Source organism: Ictalurus furcatus, chromosome 26 (assembly GCF_023375685.1).
Source record: "Ictalurus furcatus strain D&B chromosome 26, Billie_1.0, whole genome shotgun sequence".
NCBI classification, from domain to species: domain Eukaryota; kingdom Metazoa; phylum Chordata; class Actinopteri; order Siluriformes; family Ictaluridae; genus Ictalurus; species Ictalurus furcatus.
In genome coordinates this window covers 3,803,645-3,816,322 of record NC_071280.1, presented here as the reverse complement: position 1 = coordinate 3,816,322, position 12,678 = coordinate 3,803,645, and positions in this window count along the sequence as shown.

The following is a 12,678-nucleotide window of genomic DNA, read 5'->3' as shown; positions in this document are numbered from 1 at the left end:
AAACCTGGAAAACCTCATTTTGAAAAGAAAAATTTAACCAACATCAAAAGTTGTGAAAGCTATCTGAAAAAAGCTTGAGATGCCTTCTTCAAAATTTTAAATTAAACTTAGGCAGACTACGTCAAAATAAGAGGAAAGCTCTGAAAGTGGGCAAAGATTTAAGATGGCTACTTCAAAACTGGTGAGACTAAATTTAAGCTAAATTTAAAAACTCAACGTCGGTTGACTACTTTACATTGTCTATTTTTTGATGTCTATTAGGGAAAGCCCATTAAATTTAGTATGACTGAAAACTTGTGTCCATCCATCCATCTTCTACACCGCTTATCCTTTTCAGGGTCACGGGGAAACCTGGAGCCTATCCCAGAGAGCATGGGGCACAAGGCAGGGTACACCCTGGACAGGGTGCCAGTCCATCGCAGGGCACAATCACATACACACTCACACACCCATTCATACACTACGGACACTTTAGACATGCCAATCAGCCTACCATGCATGTCTTTGGACTGGGGGAGGAAACAGGAGTACCCGGAGGAAACCCCCGCAGCACGGGGAGAACATGCAAACTCCACACACACAGGGCCACGGTGGGAATCCTGGCTCAAACCCCCGACCCTGGAGGTGTGAGGCGAACATGCTAACCACTAAGCCACCGTGCGCCCAAAAACTTGAGTCAGTTCTTCAAATGTGAAACTTATCTTTTTGTGTTTTAAGCTGACTATTTTGAATTTTGAAACTAGGCAGCAATTTAAAATGTCTTCTTAAAACTGGGGGAAAAACCTTTTGAGATGGTCAACACTAGAGAATGCCCATGAACTTGAGCAACAAATTGAAGATGACTTTAAAAACTTTTAGATCGTATATCAAGAGATATACATTTAGATCTACTACTGCAAAACTCCATAAATTTGGAAAAACGTTGTAGTGACAACCTAAAATAACTACTTATAAAATTACTACAAAAAAGAGACCAAGAATTACAGAACAAAATGAAACACTAGAATTGAGATAAAATATGAGCAGACCAGAAGGATAAGTAAAATAGGAAACAAGACAAGAAATAGTTCTAAAGATTACAACAAGATAACATTGAAACTAGAACGTGGAATTCAAGAAAATAGAAAATAAAGCGGTGTAGCAGTTTGAATAACTTCCTCCTGTTATTACTTTTATTTTATTTATGCTGTTTTAACCATTTTCTTAAATGATTACTTTTTTTTTTATTTATCTATTTCTTTAAATTTTTTAATTCTTACTTAATCTGTTGTTTTTTTTTTCTTTTTTCATTCTTTTCAAATAAGTTATAGCTATTTTAACAAAATTCTATCATTAGAAATACATTTTTAAATGTGTATGGTATAATTCCAGAAACAAGAACAGCTTTGCTTAAACCCTTGTGAATGCAGTTGTTTTCCTGCCAAACCACTCGAGGTGGAGGATTTAAGGTGGAGATGAAAGAGACAAAGGTCAAAGGTCAGCTCTGGTTGTTTCTTATAGCTGAGACCTTTAAGGGCCAAGCAGTACAGAAATGCAAAATTGAAACAAAGCCAAAAGCATCCAAAGACAAACCCACACAATGTGATCAAATACTGTACATTCACTGTTTAAATAAAGTAGAAATAATAACAATATTGAAACTATTTATTACTTCTTGCTTGCGGTTTATCTATTGTTTCTTTCATTCTTCAGTCCTTTATTTTTTCCCCCTCTGTGCCTCCCACACGCGCAGCCAGAGCAAGACAAATTGAATTTAATCTTCCCAAAAGTCTGGAAGGAGAAATGTTTGTCTTCCTATCGAGAAAGGGGGAAAAAAAAGGAAGCAAAGCTAAGAAAACAGGTTGCTTGAAATCTTCACTCCATCTGCTACAGAGGAAAACATTACAACGGGGCTTGTAAGGACTTCTGTTCTAAGGCAAGCTTGAAATTAATTTCATTACATTTTTTTTTAACAAAAAGCTCCTTCTAATTTTTTTCACTAATATAAAGCAAACACAGCAATAACACGAATACAAAGCAGGGGATGATATCAGGTGTTAGCAGTTAACACTATTATTGCTGTTTAATAATAACGATCTATAGTAGCAATAATAATAATAATAATAATAATAATAATTCATAGCTGAGACGGCTCTCGACCTTAGCAGCTTAAATTCAACTCGAACTGATTAACTCCTGTGTTTTATAGTAGTGTGTAGGAGATCAATACTCATAAAACACAACAGTTAATTTATTTCACGTCAAAGCAAGAACACAGAGAAACGGTTCGCCTTCAATCCTGAAATGTCTTACTCTCTGGTAGGCAAGTGCTGATAAGAACACTCTAATTCTGGCAACTGAATGAGAAGTACTTTATCTCCTTGCAAAAAATTGTTGCCTACCTAGGCAGCCTTCTCTCAAGCGAATCAAAGGAGCAAATAAATTAATTCGAAAAGTCCATGATGACAATAATGTGCCTGTTTGATAAGTAAGGAATAAATCAGTGTGTGTCTTGCTGTTATAGTAAAAATAACGAGTGATTATTTTCCCATGACCAAATGTTTTATTTCTCTGGATATATGTTAACTGAAAATCACCAATAGTTGAATTAATAGTTGTAGTAATGCACAATAAACACTCTGTTAAGACTCTGTTATGACAATACTTGAGATTGAATAAAACATCATAAAATAATTTCACATCTTATGAATGTATAATTGTTAACTGCAATGTTGTTGCTAGATGTCCTAGCAAGTGTGACATGACTGCTGCATGTTTATTACTTTAAAGCTAATGAGAGTTTAATAAATCAACAAATCTAATCAATCAAGAGATGTTCCATCTTGTAAAATAGAAATTTTAATCCTCAATAGTTACAGCCTAAAGCATTAAACAAGTTTTCAATAAGTGAATTTGCATCACAAATTTAAGACCAATGTATTGTTATGTTATATGACTAAATCTAGTCATATATAATGAGCAAACAGCAGTCCAGCCAGGATTTCGTGGAGATTTTTTGTGATTGTTGCAACCAAAAATGCTGAATTTGAGTGCGGCTTTTTACAACAACAACAAAAAAAGAGTTTTTGTGCTTTTTTTGCAGAAAAATATTTTAATAAGTGAAATCGCAATTGCACAAAATAGTTATGCACGGTCTTTCACAGAGTTTTATGTTGGTAAATGAGACCTTTTAGCTGTACTCATGTTTGATGCACGTGAATCGAAGAGGGCTTTGGCTGAATGTGCGTTGTGATGACGCCACATGGCCCGTCTTGGCCCAAATCTGTGGATAATCTGCAGAATTTGAAAAATTGCAAGCTCCTGTGAATATTGCAAAGTTTCCTTGATTTTGCATTCATTTCTGCAATCGCAAAATCTTGGAAGGACTGAAATAGTGCTAGGAAGCAAGGAAAATAAACTGAACAAAAAAAAAATCCACTGGAATTAGGAAACAAGAATGAAAGAAAATACGACTAAAGCTATAAATAAAACAGGATACTAGTTCTAGAGATTAGATCTAGAAACAAGGATCTAGAAAACTTGGAAATTTGAACGAGGTCAAAATAAAAGACTGGAAACAAAGAACTAAGACTAGAATTAGGAAAATGACTTGGAAAAATAAAGGGATTAGAGCTACAGTACAACAAAATGGGATAAACACAATGGAATAGACGCTAAATATACACAGTTGGAACAAGGAAAAGCAGCAAGGAAAACCAGGAAGTAGGAAACAGGAAGTCAACAAGACACCTCTGTGAGTAGCACTTGAATCAGTTACTGCAATGCAAACTGAATTAAAGTTTTATTTCCATCATAAACTCTCCCAGCGCACGTCGTCTGAAGCGTTTAATAAAACATCATGGCATTTCTAATCGATTCCCTCGGTCCGTGATGCCATTTCAATTAACCTTTTCATCATAATCACTAAAATAAAACACACTATAAACACCAGCTTACTGGGGATTGGTGCAGTGTAAAAAAACAAAACAAAAAAAAACAGAGGTGCTTGGCTTTCGGTTATCTCTTTACATACAGTCGGTTCACATTGAAGATAAAAATCGAAATAATATATAAATGGGGTTAGCATGACATGCATATGATTTGATGAAGGTCACATGGTTAAACAATAAGCGTGGATTTATTAGGCCTAGCCTAGCTTGTGTTTTAATCCAATAATAATAATAATAATAATAATAATAATAATAATAATAATAATAATTAGAGATGCACCGACAGTCAATTTCTCAGCCGATACCGATAACCGATATGAAATATACTATTCTGCATGAGCAGCTTGGCCAAAAAAAAAAAAGATTAGACTCCATGCCGAAACTTCCGCTTCAATGCTGCTCACTACTGGTGTAAAATTTTAGCAGTGCAGAGATTACAGAGATTACAAATTACAGTTTTATCATCATTCCACACATGAGACATCTTCCTTACACACAGCACGAAAGCGATGCGTTTTCCCGCTCTCTTTTGATCGACAGGATATAATCGGCCCTGATCATTAGATGTTTTTAAACTATCGGCCGATAGAGGGAAAAATAGCCTCTACCGATTATCGGCCGATACATCGGTGCATCTCTAATAATAGTAATAATATAGCAAATCTAATTTTGAGCCAGCTTTAACAAGTAGATTGTCACAATTTCAAGGCGGAGATGGAAGCAAGTGCAGATTTACTTTTAATAAAGTTCGAAACAAAACAAGAACTATGGAACTTGTGGCAAGGTGTTAGGACAAAGAAACAAAAAACAAGTGAGAGCATAACATGGCAAAGAAAGACAAACATAAGACAAAGAGTGTACTGCATACAGTGGCTATATACACGAGTGCTCATTAACAAGAATGTGATTCAGGTGCAGGTGGTCATGTGACTGATGCAGTGAGGTGCAGTGGCTGTTGGGAACTGTAGTTCAGCATTACTTCTCTGATATACATGACAGCACCCCCCCCCCCCCAAAAAGGTGCAGGCCCAGGTGGTCCTGGCCCTCTGGGCAAAATGTCTTCACAACCCCTTAGGTCCAGAGGCAGGCACTGTTCAACAAATAGCAGGATCCTCAAGGAGCCAAGGGGCAGGCTTGCCGGGGTCACTAGACAGCACCCAGGTGTGGGAAGCTGTGTCATCCGCTTCAGCAGGGCGAGAAGGCATAGCGACGTCTTCAGCGGAACAGGAAGGCAGAGCGACATCCTCAGTGGAACAGGAAGGCAGAACTTGGTCGGCCATGTCAGCAGACCCAGGACGAGGAGCAATGCTTTCCATGAAGCATGAGGAGGGAGCGATATCCTCCACGGAGCAGAAAGGGGGTGTGACATACGGCGCGAAGCAAAGAAAAGATATAGATATACATGACATAGATATTTAATCTTGATCTTAAACCATTTACAGAAGGTGTTCCTAATATCCTTTGGAACAGTATTTCCAAGGGATCTTATAAGAAAAACCACGAACAGTGCCTAAGCTGCAATTAAACCTAGGAACTGAGAGTAAACTTACCTCAGCTGAATGAAGTGTTCAAGATGGGCTATACTGTTTCAGAAAATCAGTAAGATGTACCGAAGCTAAACCCTTTAGAGATTTATACATCATTAGCAAACTCTGTAGTAGTTTTCACATGTAGAATGCATTTTCACATTGACTTAGTATTACGCTGGTGACGTCACATATGGAACATCATGTATATAGTGTTACTACCACCTAAGTGACCTGCGTCTAGGGCTCCTTCATCTTCAAGTTCCTGAATTGCTCCATGAATTGATATAGGCTGGAAAATGTTCACAATATCAAACATGCTGCACTTGTTTGTCTGTCTCAAATAATAGTAAGTATAGTGCTCCACTTAACCATAACATGGGATCAACATATTTCAGAAATGTCCTTTTACCCCCCACAATAGAAACAACGGTCTTCTCTCCTGCAATTAACTCGTTTTTCAAATAGCTTGGCATGTCATAACTCCATGCTTTCATCTTTACGCTTGTCATATGAGGAAATCGATAGTGTGGGAGTGCAGTTTTGTTCCATCTACTTTCTGCCACAAAAAATGCAAAATGTTAAAATGCAAAATGATTGCCTCCCTTGTTTCAGAGTAAGTAGCTGCTGTCCAGGGGTTCTCCCAGAAATAGGAGGGACATTGAATCAGACATCCCTTAAATTCACCTTGAGCTTTTTGTCTGGCTGTGCAACTCAAGGCTTGTGTGCACATACTTTCCAGATTATTACTCAGTACTGTCTTGATTAAGTTATTACACTAGTGCTCAGAAGGCTGTAAGTTAAAATCCCAGATCTGTTCAGCCTTGTATTCAGCGTCACTTGTAAGCTCAAAGGAATAAACAAAAATAATTATATAATGTGGACTAAAATAAAGACAAGATTAAATAAAAACAGCCATTACATTTGGAGTTTAATGGATAAAAAAAAAAAAAGCAAGATTCCTGAACATTGGGATGGAGTTTTCAGGCCCTTTTCCATCAAGACTATTTGAGATTTTTTTCTTGCCAGGTCATATGCTGCAGTATCCCCAGATTTAAAAGCAGCATTTCAGGCTTTCAACAGTGAACAGACTTCCCCAGTTAGACACAGTTTCTGATTGGCATGCCTCTTGATGGTTTTGACCATGGTTTATCACGTCATCTATGCATTTATTAATATAGCCAATGACGGACTCTTAAAAAAGGTTCAATTAAGGACCAGAAATGGTTCAAAGTGGAGCTTACAAGCACAAGTAAAGGCTACAGCACTTAACTCAACACTGGAAGATTCTAAATTTGGTTGTTCTAGAACTGCTTATTGTTTGTCTGGTTCTAGAAAATACTGACTGTTCAGGTGGTTCTGGGACGTTTATTCTAGTACATAAAATAGTTGAAAGCACCTAAACCATGACCAAAATCATATGTTCTAGAATACTGCTGATTGCTGAGAATGTTATTTCAACTCCTTGAAATGGTCTGAAAGGGCTTAGAATCAGAAACATATCTTAGAATGCCCCAACATTGAGTACAACATGAAAAACAAGACTAGAACTTTCTTGAGTTTGCTCTTCTTAAATATGCTCATTGTTCTGGTGGTTCTAGAGTTTCATGTCACTTCTTTAAAAATGATAAAGAACAAACCAGAAATGGTTTACTACATGGAGCACTGTAGAGGGGCTTAGTGGTTAGCATGCTTGCCTTGCACCTCCAGGGTTGGGGGTTCGAATCCCACCTCCACCCTGTGTACGTGGAGTTGCATGTTCTTGCCGTGCTTCAGGTTTTTCCTCCAGGTACTCTGGTTCCCCCCCCCCCCCCCGTCTCCTCCCAAATACATGCACTGCACCCTGTCCAGGGTGTTCCCTGCCTTGCACCCCATGTTCCCTGTGTAGGATAAGAGGTATGGAAAATGGATGAAGCACTATATGCAAAACTTCAGGATTATGGAATCAAGGGTCCTAGAAAATGCTAATAGTTCTGGTGGGTCAAGATTGTGATGATTGTGTTGCCCAAATAGGACTTCCTCTTTTTTTTTTCTTTTATTCATTATTTCTTTCATCCTGACATCTGTTCTGTCATTCATTTTCACCATTGTTATTTTCTTATATTTCGCTTCTACTTTGTTGTTTTTTTTTCTTCTTTCTCCTTTTTCCTCTCTAGGCTTATTTCAAATAACATTATTGACAAATTACATACAGTTAAACAAATTATGAGATATTTTATGTGTTAACAGTGAAATGTTACAAAACAGAGGACTGAACTGGGGCAGGACTACAGAATAGAGGGTTTCAGCCATGATCTGACCCATCTTCTGTTCACTCATCGAACAAAATCTTTTGTCTGAATGCAGTTACAGATCAACATATTCTAAATTAATGTTACTAAAGCCATTAGGTCACAATAAAAAGGATCACTTGCACTCCAGACCTTTTTGTGAGACATTCAGACCATACAGAAGGTCAGAATAATTCATCAAATGATTCGTCACTGACTCCTTTCTCTGTGCCTTATTGTGCTATGTGATTTAAAAGTCAGTATGAGCTCAGAGATCAATTTTACTTGCAGCACTGTGTGAGAGGATGGACCTCATAAAGGAAACTGGGCGAATACAAGAATACGAGATGGATAAAACTGAATTTTAAGCGAGTTATTTTCTCTCTGTCTAGTGACCTGTGATGCTTCAGATGTTCGTTTATTTATTTATTCGTATGTATTTTATGTTAATATTTTTTATTAAGATTTTATCTCATCTGCCAGATACCCTTGTAAAAAAGTGAAGACTGGGGCAAACTTCCAACAAATCCACATTGTTATCACTAATTTCTTAAGAATAATCCACATTTATTTAGTAATAATTCCTATATAGCATTTTGGTGTAACAGAAACAGTTACTAATCATTAAGTAAGGATTAACTAATGATGGACCATTCTGTTATAGGAAAATAATCCACACCAGGGTAGTGTGATACATTACCAACCCAAAGTAGATTATTTGCTAGTAACAGCATGTAATTCCACTTATGCCTCAGCAATTTGTCAACTATTACAATATTTAATATTTAAATCTGTAATCATAAATAATTCATCTTTAATTTGGTTTTCAGACCACTGCTATGCTGATGACACTCAACCTATCTTCTCCTTTCCTCCCTCAAAATATCATGCTTCTGCATGGATCTCAGCTCATCTTGGATGGCAGCTCATCAGTTGAAATTTAATCTGTTCACAACTGAGCTGCTGTTCATCCCTGATGATGCATCCACGTGTCCAGATCTTGTGATCTTTCTGGACAATTCTCAGATCTCACCATCTGTCACTGCATGCAACCTTGGGGTAACCATGGACAGCCAACTCTCCTTTTTGCCTCACACTGCTAAACTGACTTGCTCATGCAGGTTTCTCCTTTAGAATATCAGGAGCATCCAGCAATTTCTATCCACAGAGGCAACTCAAGTGCTTGTCAGGTGCTCCCTTGTTGTTTTGAGCCTGGAGTACTGCAACTTGCTTCTGGCAAGTCTGTCTCTACATGCCATTCAACCTCTGCAACTAATCCAGAATGCAGCCGGATGACTTGTTTTCAACTTTCCCAAGTTCTCCCACACCTTCTCTCAGGGTACCAAACGACATGCATCAAGACTTTTCTCTGCCCTGGTGCCCAGGTGGTGGAATGAACCCCTAGATGTCTGAACAGCCGAGTCACTGGCTGTCTTCAAGCGATGACTAAAGACCTACCTTAGTGTCATATACACAGTTCAACCCCATCCAGGGTGTCCCCTGCCTTGTGCCCCGAGTCCCTTGGGATATGCTCAAGGCTCCTCCTGAACCTTTATAGGATAAGCTGTACAAAAAATTGATGGATGGATGGATGGATGGATAGATACATGGTTCAGTGACTACTAAGACCCTTAAAAATATCACTTAATTTTTTTTTTTTTTTTAATCTACTTCAAAATAACTTAATACTTCAAGTTTGCTGAAGTGCCTCCATAAACATGGCGGATGCTAAATGGGAGGGAAAAAAGTGGTGTGTAATAGTGTTAGGTTTAATCGGAAGCCGGGTGAAATGTAATTATGTGGGTTTTCCCTGGAGAGACTACACGGTTAACTCGTCTCTGAGAGCGATTACCTCTCCGTTTATGCTGCTTTCATGTTGTGGAAATGTGGTTTTCATTATTATTACTGTAATTAAGATTAATACAGACGCACACACACATGCACACACATTCCTCGCTTGCTGTTTGTGTGCAGGATGATGCAACGTTCACCGAGGATTGGGTTTGCGGATCAAAGAACATTTTTAAGTTAAGAAGTTAACGTGTATAAATGTTAGCTTCAGTGCCTGATGTTCAATCTGCTTCCTTATTTGGAAGATTTTTTTTTTTCTCCCTGTTTTTCAAAATATAAGTAACAAAAATATGATTGCTCATATACTGCAATCTTGCTGTGTTATTCACAGGACATTTCCAATGGAAAACATATTTTAAAAATTATTTGATTTTTGGTAAAAGTTGGATTTTTTTTTTCCACAAATGAAGAAGCAAATGTAACCTCCAGTATTCAAATTAAATTATGGCCCATTCTGCCATTTAGATCCACGGCTGACTAATTCCATTAATTGCCTCCAGGATCTAATTACAACACATTCAGAGTTATTTTATTCCAAAAGGATAATCAACGCCCGCTGCAATGCGCATTAGCTACCGTCATGTGATGGAAGTGTCGAGCAGTTTGCAGATTTGTGAGAGGGAATCGGGCATGGCGATGTGTAAAAGAGTGTTATTTAGAATCTTAATCAGAGTCATTATTTCTTCATGAATGTTAATGAGTGACGGAGCGAGCGCGACTAATGGCGCGTGTACACTGATGAGCTTTTGTTCGCCGAGGATCTCTAAAACGAGAGTGAAGTCTAATCGTACACATCAGCAATAATTATTCAAGTCGAGTTTTTACTTATAAAGCACATTTAACACAACACATAAGTCAGAATATTATCATGCTTAACAAAGTACTTCGACGTGAAATGCTAATGTGGCTAACACAGTGAAAGCTAATATAGAGCACTTAGCATGAGCCACAGATCTGTGTGTAGTTATAATATGTAGCTGATGATGTCGAGTTTATTCATACACAGAAGTTAAGCTAAACGAAACTATTTTGCAGCCAGAGCTAACGGTGAAAGTTAGCATGTTGATTCCTTAGGTCAAGACCCAGAAGAAAAAGGATGTATGAATACTAATGCGAAACAGCTAGCGTGAGCTTGCATGAAGTCTCACTTTATATTAAAATCACAATTACAATCTCAAATGGTGGCTCGTGAGTGCATGTAGAACATTAAAGCTATTAGAAAGCAGTTAGCATGACACAATCAACACCCATAAGGTCAAGCTAACAGCTAAACACTAGTTCACAGTGAATGGAAGCTAATCTATTGATAGACATTAGATGTCGTTTGAAGTGGAGTTTTTTGCTTCATAAATCAAATTTAAAACCACAGAAGCTAAGCTAAGCTGTATTACCAAAATGCTCATGTTTCTAATGATGGCAGGAAAAGCTGACAGTGAGAGCTAGTGAGTATCTGGGTTCCCAAGGTCCTACGTTCCCAAGGTCCTACGTTCCCAAGATTTAAATGGCACATAATGAACACATGGCAAAGAGTCCTATGTTCCCAGGGTCCTATTTTCCTCAGCTCTATACAGCACATAACGGGAACCTGAAAAACATGTTCAAAGCTCTGTATTTACTTGATATGACATGGGTTATTGTGGGAACTTGTCAAAGGGGTTTTCAGTTGCCCAGCACTATCATATGGCTCTTAACATACTAACAGACTATTGAACTGGGGAACATAGCACCATGGGAACATAAGACTAGTTTTCATGTGTTCATTATCCATCCATCCATCTTCTATACCGCTTATCCTTTTCAGGGTCACGGGGAAACCTGGAGCCTATCCCAGGGATCATGGGGCACAAGGCAAGGTGCACCCTGGACAGGGTGCCAATCCATCGCAGGGCACATTCACATACATGTGTTCATTATGTACCATATAAATCTGAGGAACATAGGACCCTGGGAACATAGGAATGACCCCATTAAAAAGTAGTGGTCTAGCTGAAACCCTGAAGGACAAAATGCTAACTCTGTTAATAGCGAGGTTTTACTGAAAAATAAGCTCTTTTCATTAACCCACAAGATTAGCATTTTAATTGGCTGACTAGGATCAAATTTTGGGTGTCTGAGAGATAAAAACGAGTTTGTTGAACATAATTTTTCTTTTTTTGTAGCTTCAAAGCATTGGGGTCAAGCAAGCGGAGATCAATCCGAGCAGCTTCGGTTTAAAAGGCACCTTGTAGCGAATTAGCAAGCTTCTAGTATTGATCCGAGCTCCCTGTAGACACTCACCAAACTCTTCATGGGTGGGAAAAATCAATTAAATAATTCCTGACTTTTTGTTTGGTAGACTCTCAAAATGATACATTACCTCAGACATGCTAAAGGCGCTAAATCCGATGCGTGTCTTATTCTACCTCATAATCACTTTTCTGTCAGGAGGTACACAAGTCTGTGTGTGTATGTGTCTGTGTGTGTGTGTGTGTCACATTCTACTACAGTCCTAATTAGGACAGGATTTATATATAAATGACATGTAACGTGTAAGCACAAAACATCAGAATCCTGCAAGCACTCAGCTCATGTTTTTCTTCCTGAGCTCAAAGGTCAAACACTTATCCACCCATTCACAAGTAAATAAACATCAAAACACAAGCTTTCATACAGGAAACGAGCACAATAACACAGTTTCCTGAAGCCATTGGTTTAAAGCTGCAGAACAAAATCAGCCGTGTCCCAACATGCTAATTTAGACGCTAACCTAATGATAATAAGCTAATTTACATGCTAAAATAATAATCCGTGATTTCCTATGAGCGATACGTGTTAGTCATGTTTTTAATCCGATTTAAGACATTTTTAATAGTTAACTGTTTGCTAAAACTAGCTTGTTTTGATTAGCTTATTATTAAATCACATAGCTATGTTAGCGAAACATAAACTGCTAGCTAGCTGCTAGCTACTAGCATCATGAAATTAATGTCTTAATGTATTATAGTATTACACTGATGGCTCTTTTTACTTTCATTCTTTTGCTTCCATTTCTTCACCCAGTCCCCGTCATTCTTTCATTTATTCTTTCATTCCTTATTTGTTCCATTGTTTTCCCTTTCTTTC